The 12898-nt window shown below is 34.1% G+C and overlaps 1 protein-coding gene across 2 annotated transcripts in view; it reads right to left on the reverse strand.

Moving 5' to 3' along the window:
• Window positions 1-7380, reverse strand: part of LOC136036600 (homeobox protein OTX1 B-like) — a 70681-nt gene extending 63301 nt beyond the window's left edge. Inside the window, exon 1 of one of the 2 annotated variants that reach the window (XM_065718905.1) lies at window positions 7296-7380. The gene's annotated coding sequence lies outside the window, so the exon portion shown is untranslated. The remainder of the gene's footprint in view (window positions 1-7295) is intronic. The other variant, XM_065718907.1, reaches the window with a different exon arrangement.
• Between the last annotated feature and the right edge of the window lie 5518 nt (window positions 7381-12898).

Consider the following 12898-nt stretch of genomic DNA (forward strand, 5'->3'; position numbering starts at 1 on the left):
GAGAAATATTTAGCTCAGTTTCTAGAGTAGAAAAATCGTTTTTTTTTTCTTTCCTCATGTAAAACACAAGAAATCAGCGTTAAATTTATATTTATATCCCTCTAGGACTCGTTTATGAAATAATTGGTGGATAACTTATAATGTGTTTGAGATGCTTAACCTCCGCATTCATAAGAGCTTTTTGCTTTTCACGACAATGAATCATTGAGTACTGAACACGGTTTGAACAACAATATTTAATACCTGAAAAAAACTACCATATTTCAGAACCCTTCAAATTAACAAAAAAAAGATTAGTTTATCTTGACACATGAGAATACTAAGAAATTTCTATCTGTAAAAGAAATAAATATAAGAAAAACATGCTGTTTTTTTTTTTAACTGAAAGTAAGGAGCATCATTGAAACTTAAAACGAACAGAAGTTATCCCCTATTTGAGGGGGACTGCCCGTTCCTCAGCCCTTGCTCTTTATGCATTGCATGCAGGTTCTTTTAAAGTACTCCTCATTGAAACTCAACTGCTCTCGTATTTGAAAGCCTGTCAAAAAAAAAAAAAAAAAAAAAACTAACTCATTTTTGTGTATAGGATCTTGAAACTTCTAATGAAGGGTTTTCTGATATGCTAAATCTGATTGTGTGTGCTTTTTATTAAGATCACTTGACGTTTTATGAATGCTCCCTTCATTTTCAAAAATTGTCGCAGGCCCTTAGTTTTTTATGGGTAACACTAGACTTAATGAACTTCATATAGTTGGAATCTGCATAAAAACCCATTCTTTTAGTGTATTAATCACGCTCAATAGTGAAAAATAGACACCATCTCACGCCAGGAATGGGTTCGGTGGAAACATACATTATCCTTTGACTTGACTTTTGTTTACATAATAAACACAAATATAAAATATTACAGATATAAATCACTCTGCTAGGGAAAAATTTAAATTTTGCTAACGCGTAGCGATGAACTCCATAAACATTCCTAAAGACATCATAAATTAAAATAATAATCAAAAAAACCTACATAAATGTTCCTAGAAGCATCCTACACCAATTAAAATAATAATGAAAGGAAAAAAAGACAATCACCTTCTCTCAAAAGCCCCCAGGGTAACAACAATTCCCTCCACCCCAACCTTTTCAAACCGCTCCTCTCTCAAGCCCTATAGCCCACTCCAACCTCCCCCAAATAAAAAAAAATAAAAAAAAAAATTCCGCCAAAAACACTCTTTTTATTTCAAATCTGACCAAAAAACTTTGAACCCTGAAGAAAATCCTGGAGCACATAATCCATCACCCAAAACTAAAAAAAAAAAAATCCTTATTTTTTCAGATTTTAGAAAGAACTCCTTGCTTCAGCTTATTTTCTCACATGAAATAAGGGCGACATTTACAGACAAAACGTCAAATAAATCGTCCAATTGAAGCCGCCGTCTGCGTTGTATTCTCTTTAAATCTTTTTACCTCTTTTAATCTACAATAGGCCTCCTCCTAATACCCCGCTCTTTACGCTAAAGTATTTTTAGTAATTTCAACTATTTATTCTACGGCTTTTGTGATTCAGGGGTCATTTTTGGTTACTATTTGGTTATTAATGTTGTTTGTTATATCAATATGTAATTAAATGAATTGAATTGAATATAAAAATAGCCCATTTTTTTAGCTTAGTTTTAGCTATTGGGGAGCATGCATCTGTTTTTGAGTGGGGGAACAAATTTTCTGCTCGGGTTTTTTTTTCACGGGAGAATTTTCCTTGGGGAGGGAAGTTTTCCAGGGGGTGAACTTGTCAGAGAAAATTATACACTGGGGAATTTGCAAGAATTCATGTACAAAATTGTTTTTATGTGTCTTCCTTTCTCTTTTCCGTCTCAATTTTACGCGTGGAGTTGTAAAGGGTGATTATTCTGGGTAAATTTTCACGATAATCAGATTATCTAGAGGATATATCTATAGAGTGGGTATTTCTCCGTGGAGATGGGTTCTTCTATTGCGACCTGTGATCAATATCACTAGTAAGAGTAACTAATCCCTAATCAAACAGTTCGTGGTAACGAACTGTAGTAAGGAGCGACCCGGCTCAATAGTAATCAAAACTCTAAAAAATTGAATTTTGATATCAATGGCTACACCAAAAGAATTGCATCAAGTTCATCAAGAGTTTCATCAAGTTTAACCTTATCCATCAAAAATTACGAGCCTGAGAAAATTTGCCTTATTTAGGGAAATAGGGGGAAACCCCCCTAAAAGTCGTAGGATCTTAACGAAAATGACACCATCAGATTCAGCGTATCAGAGAGCCCTATTGTAGAAGTTTCAAGCTCCTATCTACAAAAATGTGGAATTTTGTATGTTTTGCCAGAAGACAAATCACGGGTGCGTGTTTATTTGTTTTTGTTTTTTTTTTCCCCAGGGGTCATCGTATCGACCAAGTGGTCTTAGAATGTTGCAAGAGGGCTCATTCTAACGGAAATGAAAAGTTCTAGTGCCATTTTTAAGTGACCAAAAAAATTGGAGGGATCTAGGCCCCCTCCCACGCTCATTTTTTTCCCAAAGTCAACGGATCAAAATTTTGAGATAGCCATTTTGTTCAGCATAGTCGAAAACCTTAATTACTATGTCTTTGGGGATGACTTACTCCCCCACAATCCCTGGGGGAGGGGCTGCAAGTTAAAAACTTTGACCAGTGTTTACATATAGTAATGGTTATTGGGAAGTGTACAGTTTTTAGGGGGATTTTATTTTGTTTGGGGGTGGGGCTGAGGAGAGGGGGCTATGTTGGAGGATCTTTCCTTGGAGGAATCTGTCATGGGGGAAGAAAAATTCAATGAAAAGGGCGCAGGACTCTCTAGCATTACTATAAGAAAACAATGAAAAATAAACATGAAAACGTTTTTTCAAATGAAAGGAAGAGGTAGCATTGAAACTTAAAACGAACAGAGATTATTACGCATATGAGGGGTTCTAAAAATACTTTAGCATAAATAGCAAGGTATTTAGGAGGAGATAAATACCTTGCTCTTTATGCTAAAGTATTTTTAGTAATTTCAACTATTTATTCGACGGCCTTTCAGATTCAGGGGTCATTCTTGAAGAATTTGGACAAAACTTACGATTTAGCGTAAAGAGCGAGGTATTACCGAGGGTACAAACCCCCTCGTATATATAATAAAAATATAAGGTTATGAAAGTTTGTCACGTAAGTTAATTCTTAAGTTACGTATATTTTTTACTAATAAAAACGTTCGTTAAAAATTAAAAGTTCTAGTTGCCTTTTTAAGTAACCGAAAAATTGGAGGGCAACTAGGCCTCCTTCTCCACCCCTTATTTCTCAAAATCGTCTGATCAAAACTAAGAGAAAGCCATTTAGCCAAAAAAAGAATTAATATACAAATTTCATTTTAATAATTTATGTGCGGAGAGCCAAAACCAAACATGCATTAATTCAAAAACGTTCAGAAATTAAATAAAAAAAACTTATTTTTTTAGCTGAAAGTAAGGAGCGACATTAAAACTTAAAACGAACAGAAATTACTCCGTATATGAAATGGGTTGTCCCCTCCGCAATCCCTCGCTCTTTACGCTAAAGCTTTTAATTGTTTTAAAAAGTAGAATTGTGGCAAATAGTCAAACTTTAGCGTAAAGAGCGAGGGATTGCGGAGGGGACAACCCATTTCATATACGGAGTAATTTCTGTTCGTATATATAGGAGGAGGCAACCTTCATATCCATAATGATTTCTGTTCGTTTTGAGATTTAATGGAGCTCCTTACATTCAGTTAAAAAAAAAAAACTTGTTTTTTTCATTTCTTCTATTGCGATCTGTGATCAATATCACTAGTAAGAATAACTAATCCCTAATCTATACCAAGCAGGAGAAACCATAACAAGGCTATCAAAAGGGCTAAATCTGCCACTGGGCATTAATTTCTTACATCAAGCGTCTCTGTTTCTTTACTTATCCACGAATCATTTCTTTACGCAAATGAGTAGAGAAGGATTTGAAGATAACATCAAACATACTCACAAAGTCTTTCATCTAACAACATAAAGACGCTTAAGAGCTATTAGGAAAATGTGGCAATTTTACTCATAATTAACGCCTTTGGTTGTGTTTTAATAGTTGTTTTCGTGTGCTGTTGTATAGTACTTCAAAAACCACGACTTTGAAGAAGGTAGTCATGTATTTCCCACGTATTATTTTTTTTGACGACCACTTTCAAACAGTTCGTGGTAACAAACTGTAGTAAGGAGCGACCCGGCTCAATAGTAAACGAAACTCTAAAAAACAGAATTTCGATGCTAAAAGATATATCAAAAGAATCGGATTTTTATGCTGATTTTAAATATATAGGTTTCATCAAATTTAGTCTTTGTCATCAAAAGTTACGAGCCTGAGAAAATTTGCCTTATTTTGGAAAATAGGGGGTAACACCCCTTAAAAGTCATAGGATCGTAACGAAAATCACACCATCGCATTCAGCGTATCAGAGAATCCTATAGAATAAATTTCAAGGTCCAATCTACAAAAATGTGGAATTTCGTATTTTTTGCAAGAAGACAAATCACGGATGCGTGTTTATTTGTTTTTTTTCCCCAGGGGTCATCGCATTGACCAAGTGGTCCAAGAGTGTTGCAAGAGGGCTCATTCTAACGGAAATGAAAAGTTCTAGTGCCCTTTTAAAGTGACCAAAAAAATTGGAGGGCACCTAGGCTCCCTCCCACGCTCATATTTTCCACAAAGTCAACGGATCAAACTTTTGAGATAGCCATTTTGTTCCGCATAGTCGAAAACCATAAGAACTATGTCTTTTGGGATGACTTACCCCCCACAGTCCCTGGGGGAGGGGCTGCAAGTTACAAACTTTGACCAATGTTTACATACAGTAATGGTTACTGGGAAGTGTACCGGCGTTATCAGGGGAATTTTTTGGGTTTGGGTGTTGGGTTCAGGGGAGGGGGCTATATGGGAGGATATTTCCTTGAAGGAATATTTCACGGGGAAGAGAAATTCAATGAAAAGGGCGCAGGATTGTCTAGCATTACTATTAAAAAAAAACAATGAAAATATAAACATGTAAAAGTTTTTTCAATTGAAAGTAAGGAGAAGCATTAAAACTTAAAACGAACAGAGATTATTACGCATATGAGGGGTTCTAAAAATATTTTAGCATAAAGAGCGAGGTATTTAGGAGGAGATAAATACTTCGCTCTTTATGCTAAAATTTTTTTAAGTAATTTCAACTATTTATTCTACGGCCTTTCTGATTCAGGGGTCATTCTTAAAGAATTGGGACAAAACAAGATTTACTGTGAAGAGCGAGGTATTAACGAGGGGACCAACCCACTCATATATATAATCAAAAATATTAGAATATAAAAGTTTGTTACGTAAGTTAATTCTTAAGTTACGTATATTTTTTACTAATAAAAACGTTCGTTAAAAATAAAAAGATCTAGTTGCCTTTTTGAGTAACTGAAAAATTAAAGGGCAACTAGGCCTCCTTCCCACCCCTTATTTCTCAAAATCGTCTGATCAAAACTAAGAAAAAGCCATTTAGCCAAAAACAGAATTAATATGCAAATTTCATTTTAATAATTAATGTACGGAGAGCCAAAATCAGACATGCATTAATTCAAATACTTTCAGAAATTAAATAAAACAAACAAGTTTTTTGAGATGAAAGTAAGGAGCGACATTAAAACAAAACGAACAGAAATTACTCCGTATATGAAAGGGGCTTTTCCTCCTCGACACCCCGCTCCTTAGGCTAAAGTTTGATTCTTTCTCGCAACTCTACTTTTTAAAACAATAAAAAACTTTAGCGTAAAGAGCGGGGTGTCGAGGAGGAAAAGCTCCTTTCATATACGGAGTAATTTCTGTTCGTTTTAAGTTTTAATGTCGCTCCTTACTTTCATTTCAAAAAACTTGTTTTTTTGTTTAATTTACATGGAAGAAGTGGTTGGAGAATCTGTGGGTTTTGCGATGGGAAATTTGAAAACCTAAAGCCCTTTGTAAGTGTTGAAAGTGATTAAAAAGTAACGAGCTAGTTGGCTGACAAAGGCCCAATGTACAAAACAAACTGGGGGTCAGAGGCCTCCAAATGGTCCAATATACGGCAACAAATTTCGTCCCATTGGCTCGAAAATTATATCTACAAGTCCTCAGGCTAAAGCTACTTGACCATTGATGGAAAAAATATTAGTTCTCTGGGAAATAAGGTCGGTTAAAGTGCCTAAAAGGGCTAATGATGTTTTTTTTGAACAGGCTGAAATTTAGAACTGTTTTTCCTGATCCATGGTAATCTTGATATAAAAAATAGTTTTAGTTTGTTGGCATTGATCCTCAAAAATATGGCCCAAGAAGGAACCCTATTTTCTGGTAGGTTTTGCACTATATTTTTAAATCCATGGGTCATTAGTACCCCAATGCGTTAGAAAAAAAAGAGAAAACTGTTTCCCCAAAAATGGAACCGTAAATCGAGGTAAAATGGTTTCTAGGTTAGGGTTGATACTGCAGTCTTACTATTGGGCCCGAAAATGGACTGGAAAGTCATTTGTAACAAATGGCTTAAAACTTTAAAGAATCACCGTTTAAGCTTAAGGGCCAAATACATTCTAGAAAAGACAAAGGTCCTATAGGGCCAGGTAAGGAGGTAAATACTGTTTTGTCCTCGATGATTTTGAAACTTACAGTCGTAAGTCCCTAGGCCATGTAGAAATATTACAAAAAAGTTTTGTGACTCAGCCCTCAAGAAATGGGCCCAAAAGTGCTTAAAAACTAATATCTAATCTCCTCAAAACTTTTACCCTTGAGTCCTTGGATGAAGAGGACCCAAATACACGCCAAAAGGACATAAGGAATATTCGTTCCCACCAAAACAAGCCAATCAACCTTTTTCTCTCAAGGGCTTGTAACTGCCCCCGTGATCTCCTGGAAGTTTAGAATCCTCATGCACAAAAACAATTAGGCTGGGGAGGAAGGCCCTCAACAATGGCGTCAGAAAAGATTTTTGCGATTGGCACAACGTGTACATCTGTACAATAAAATCGTAGGGTAAAGAGCATCACCATTCGCAAATAAAAATAGGATAAAATATAGGTTCGCCTAAATCTGGGGAAATAAAAAGTTGTTTTTCCTCAGAATAGCTCAAAATTTAAACTATACAAGGAAGCAAACACCAAAAACAAGAAGAACAATAGGGAATTTTTTAAGACAGTGGGAAACAAATTAGAATGAATATTTCGGCCCTATGTCCAAGGACCGTCCTCAGCAATACAAATAAGAAAAAACAACTTACGAGAGGATAAAATCAATAAAACTAAAATGAACAGTTTATCAAAACATTCCCAGCATCCTTACCTGAGCGAAGTTCAACCAGGACTGAAAAATAAATTGTTATGAAACGAGGCAATCCAATGAAATGAAAGAAAATGGTTTAAAAACAGGTTTTTAATGCCAGCCTAGTTTTTTCACTGCTGATTTTATAGGTCTATTAGTGACAGGTTTTGTGTTAATATCTATTGGTTTTTTAAATATTTTGTAAGGTCATTTTTAATTAAATTTGTGTATAATGCATTCAGTGAATATTCTCCTAAATCACTATTTAAGGAAATATTATTATTAATCTTAAGTCTGATTTCAATTGCTTCTCGAACTACTTGCTTTATGCCTAGATCATTGCTAATAATGGCGGATTCTTTCAAAAGTATTTTGTGGCTAGGATTTTCGAAAACATGGCTACTTAAAGCAGAATCAAAAGAAACAGAATTAATATTATTAGAATTCAGAGATTTGGCGATATCATCTTTATGTTGTTGTAGGCGTTTCTCGAAATTCTGGTGGGTTCTCCCTACATAGAATTTGCCAAAGTCGCATGGTATTTGATAGACACCTCTTTGGCGAGTAACTGGAGTCTTATCTTTACCAGAATTTAGGAAATTTATGATTTTCAAATTATTGGTAAATACAACATACAGATTATTTTGTGTGGATACTTTTTTAAGATTTCTAGTGATTTTTGGGATATATGGGAGGTAAATTATGTTTTGGGGCTTATCGGGATTTTCACATGGTAAATTATCGTTGATTTTACGGGAGTCTTTTTTCACTCTACGGTTAATTGTATTATTAATAAATAAAAGACGATACCCATTTCCAAAAAGTATGTCCCTGATAAAGTCTAGTTCAGCTGTGATGTAGGAATCAGAACAAATATTCAGGGAACAATCTACGAGAGATATTACGACACCTCTTTTAACTTGTGGGGGGGGTGGTTTGATTTAAAATGTAAATATCTATTGTTTTGTGTTGTTTTTTTTTGTATATAGTAAAATTGAGTTCATCTAAGTTACGAATAATTAGAACATCTAGGAATGAGATTTTATTTGCAATTTCAATTTCTAAGGTAAACTGTAAATTCCTATCATGTGTGTTAAGGCGATCTAAAAAAAACCCCAAGTTCATTCTCCCCATAGTTCCAAAGTGACATTACGTCATCCATGTTACGTCCCCAAAAGATATGATTTAAAAAAAAATATGAATTTAATGCCCAATTTTCAATACGCTTTACATAAATATTCGCCAGTAGCCCGGAAAGAGGCGCACCCATGGGTACGCCATTTATTTGTTGGTAGAAAGAATTACGGAATTGGAAATACATTGAATACTTGTTACAAAGTTTAACCAAGGTCATTAGAATGTCGCAATCTAATCCTGTTGCTGAAACTTCTATTAAGTCATAATTTCCGTTTATTTTATTTTCTAATAATTTCTCGGATTCTGCTACATTAATATTTGTATGCATAGACACAGCGTCAAAGCTACTGATAATTGTATTTTCTGAAATATTTATGTTTTTGAGTTTTTCAACTAAATCGACCGAAATACAAATATAAGATTTTTGAGAAAAAAGCAAAGGTTTGAAGGCTGTACATAACCATTTTCCAATGTTGGAGGCGGGGGCTTTCGTACAAGCTACAATTGGCCTTAAAGGAATGCCTTGCTTATGTAATTTTGGTAGACCATAAAATTTTGGACAAAAACTGCCTCGGAAGAAAAATTTATTATATAATTGTGGAGTAATTTTACTATTTTGTTTTAGATCTTTTAATTCTTTTATAATATTGTTAGCAAACTGATCAGTATGGTCGTAGGTTATAGTTTTATATGTAGTTTTATTGATTAAAACTACATATAAAACTATGACTAAAACTGTGACTAAATGACTAAAACTATAGTCATTTTATTTTTATTGATTTTATCCTCTCGTAAGTTGTTTTTCTTATTTGTATTGCTGAGGACGGCCCTTGGACATAGTGCCGAAATATTCATTTTAATTTGTTTCCCACTGTCTTAAAAAATTCCCTATTGTTCTTCTTGTTTTTGGTGTTTGTGATGGAAAGGCAGTGTGGTCTTCGTCGTTATTTACGTCTCGCTTATGGGGAGCAGTTGACCAATGATATATTTTACTTCATTAGTTTAGGCAAAAAACATGCTAATATTATTAACCAAAAATAGCGACGAAGACCACACTGCCTTTCCATAACAAACAAATACAACGTAGAAACAATAGGGAAAGTTTTTTCAAGACAATGGAAATTATTTATGTAGATATTTCGGCCCTATGTCCAAGGGCCGTCTTCAGCACAATACAATACTATATATATATATAAAAGAACTTACATATTAATTATTATTAACCAGCAAAAGTTCTTGGAATCTTGCAAGTTTGAAAATTTTATTCCCAAGTCTTTAAGATTCAGATTACACTTAAATACCCGAAAAGAAGAGCGATTTGCTCGTACATTATAATTAAAAACATTAATACACATTATTAAAGATATAAAACAAAAAGGGTGCATTATTTCCTCTGAAAAGAAATCTCTAGAAAAGTTTTTATTCGAAAATTTGTCTTCTGCTGATTTTAACCAAGCTGCTGGATTGGAAAGAAATTTATTTAGTCATGATTTCCGCTTATCAAGGGAACGACTTATTAAAAAATTGGAAAACCTACGAAAGGAATCATCGATAAATAACCCTATTTATTCTCCAAGATTCACTCCTGGACCGGCTGTGGTTAACTTGTCGTCTAGAACGCTTGAACCATTGGAAATTCAAACTCTCGAAAAAGGTCCAAAATTCTCTTTTCTTCCAAAACAAGTTCCTGTGGCGGATTTGATTTCCTCTCTAGAGTCGTCTTTGCACAGATTTTATTCATCTATTTCCAACCCAAGCGAAGTTAGGGCTTGTCTTATTGATACACTTTACAATAATAAAAAAAGGCTAATCCTCCCGCCAATATAAAACCAGATAATTTGTGTGATCGAAGAATTCTATCCAATCTCCGCAAAGATCCGTCCATTATTATAACTAAAGCAGTTAAAAGCAATTCTTTGGTTGTGATGGATATAAAGGATTACGACAGAAAAATTTATGCACATCTAAATGACAAAACTACATATAAAACTATAACCCACGACCATACTGATCAGTTTGCTAACAAAATTATAAAAGAATTAAAAGATCTAAAACAAAATAGTAAAATTACTCCACAATTATATAATAAATTTTTTTTCCGAGGCAGCTTTTGTCCAAAATTTTATGGTCTACCAAAATTAAATAAGCAAGGCATTCCTTTAAGGCCAATTGTAGCTTGTACGAAAGCCCCCGCCTCCAACATTGGAAAATGGTTATGTACAGCCTTCAAACCTTTGCTTTTTTCTCAAAAATCTTATATATGTAATTCGGTCGATTTAGTTGAAAAACTCAAAAACGTAAATATTTCAGAAAATACAATTATCAGTAGCTTTGACGCTGTTTCTATGCATAAAAAATATTAATGTAGCAGAATCTGAGAAATTATTAGAAAATAAAATAAATGAAAATTGTGACTTAATAGAAGTTTCAGCAACAGGATTAGATTGCGACGTTTTAATGACCTTGGTTAAACTTTGTAACAAGTATTCTATGTATTCCCAATTCCGTAATTCTTTCTACCAACAAATAAATGGCTTACCCATGGGTGCGCCTTTTTCCGGGTTACTGGCGAATATTTATGTAGAGCATATTGAAAATTGGGCATTAAATTCATATTTTTTTTAATCATATCTTTTGGGGACGTTACATGGATGATGTAATTTCACTTTGGAACTATGGGGAAAATGAACTTAGGGTTTTTTTTAGAACACCTCAACACATATGATAGGAATTTACAATTTAACTTAGAAATTGAAATTGCAAATAAAATCTCATTCCTAGATGTTCTAATTATTCGTAACTTAGATGAGCTCAATTTTACTATTTCCAGAAAACCAAAACAAAACAATAGATATTTACATTTTGAATCAAACCACCCCCCCACAAGTTAAAAGAGGTGTCGTAATATCTCTCGTAGATTGTTCCCTGAATATTTTTTCTGATTCCTACATCACAGCTGAACTAGACTTTATCAGGGACATACATTTTGGAAATGGGTATCCTCTTTTATTTATTAATGATACAATTAACCGTAGAATGAAAAGACACTCCCATAAAATCAACGATAATTTACCATGTGAAAATCCCGATAAGCCCCAAAACATAACTTACCTCCCATATATCCCAAAAATCACTAGAAATCTTAAAAAAGAATCCGCACAAAATAATCTGTATGTTGTATTGACCGATAATTTGAAAATCATAAATCTCCTAAATTCTGGTAAAGATAAGACTCCAGTTACTCGCAAAAGAGGTGTCTATCAAATACCATGCGACTGTGGCAAATTCTATGTAGGGAGAACCCACCAGAATTTCGAGAAACGCCTACAACAACATAAAGATGATATCGCCAAATCTCTGAATTCTAATAATATTACTTCTGTTTCTTTTGATTCTGCTTTAAGTAGCCATGTTTTCGAAAATCCTAGCCACAAAATACTTTTTGAAGAATCCGCCATTATTAGCGATGATCTCGGCATAAAGAAAGTAGTTCGAGAAGCAATTGAAATCAGACTTAAGATTAATAATAATATTTCCTTAAATAGAGATTTAGGAGAATATTCACTAAATGCTTTATACACAAATTTAATTAAAAATGACCTTACAAAATATTTAAAAAACAATAGATATTAACACAGAACCTGTCACTAATAGACCTATGAGATCAGCAGCGAAAAAAGCTAGGCTGGCATTAAAACCTGTTTTTAAATCATTTTCTTTCATTTTATTGAATTGCCTCGTTTCATAACAATTTATTTTTCAGTCCTGGTTGAACTTCACTGAGGTAAGGATGCTGGGACTGTTTTGAAAAACTGTTCATTTTAGTTTTATTGATTTTATCCTCTCGTAAGTTGTTTTTTCTTATTTGTATTGCTGAGGACGGCCCTTGGACATAGTGCCGAAATATTCATTCTAATTTGTTTCCCACTGTCTTAAAAATTCCCTATTGTTCTTCTTCTTTTTGGTGTTTGTGATGGAAAGGCAGTGTGATCTTCTTCGTTATTTATGCAAGGGAGTTTCAGTCAGAAAACAACTTTTTTGATTGACTTGAAGCTTTCAAGGGTTGCTGCCCGGTTCAAGGGGGGAACATATTTTTTTGCAATTTACGGTATTAGAAGATAAGAAAAATGGCCTGTAAATGTTTTTTCTTTGGTCAATTTCAAACTTAGAGCTATAAATTAGTGGGCCAAAAGAAACTTAATACACAAAAGGTACTGGGAAAAATGGGGCTCAAGAGAAGGTCATTTTTTTTCTAATACAAGCCTCTGATAAATTTACAAAAATTTTCAGCAAACCAGCTCCCCCTCCCACGCTCCTTTTTCTCAAAGACGTCCAATCGAAATTATGAAATAGTCATTTAGGTCAGCATTGTTCAGCGATCTAAAAAGTTCGCATCTGGGGATGATATGACCCCCCCAAAGCCCC

The sequence above is a fragment of the Artemia franciscana genome, chromosome 15, assembly GCF_032884065.1.
Source record: "Artemia franciscana chromosome 15, ASM3288406v1, whole genome shotgun sequence".
Taxonomy (NCBI): Eukaryota; Metazoa; Arthropoda; class Branchiopoda; order Anostraca; family Artemiidae; genus Artemia; species Artemia franciscana.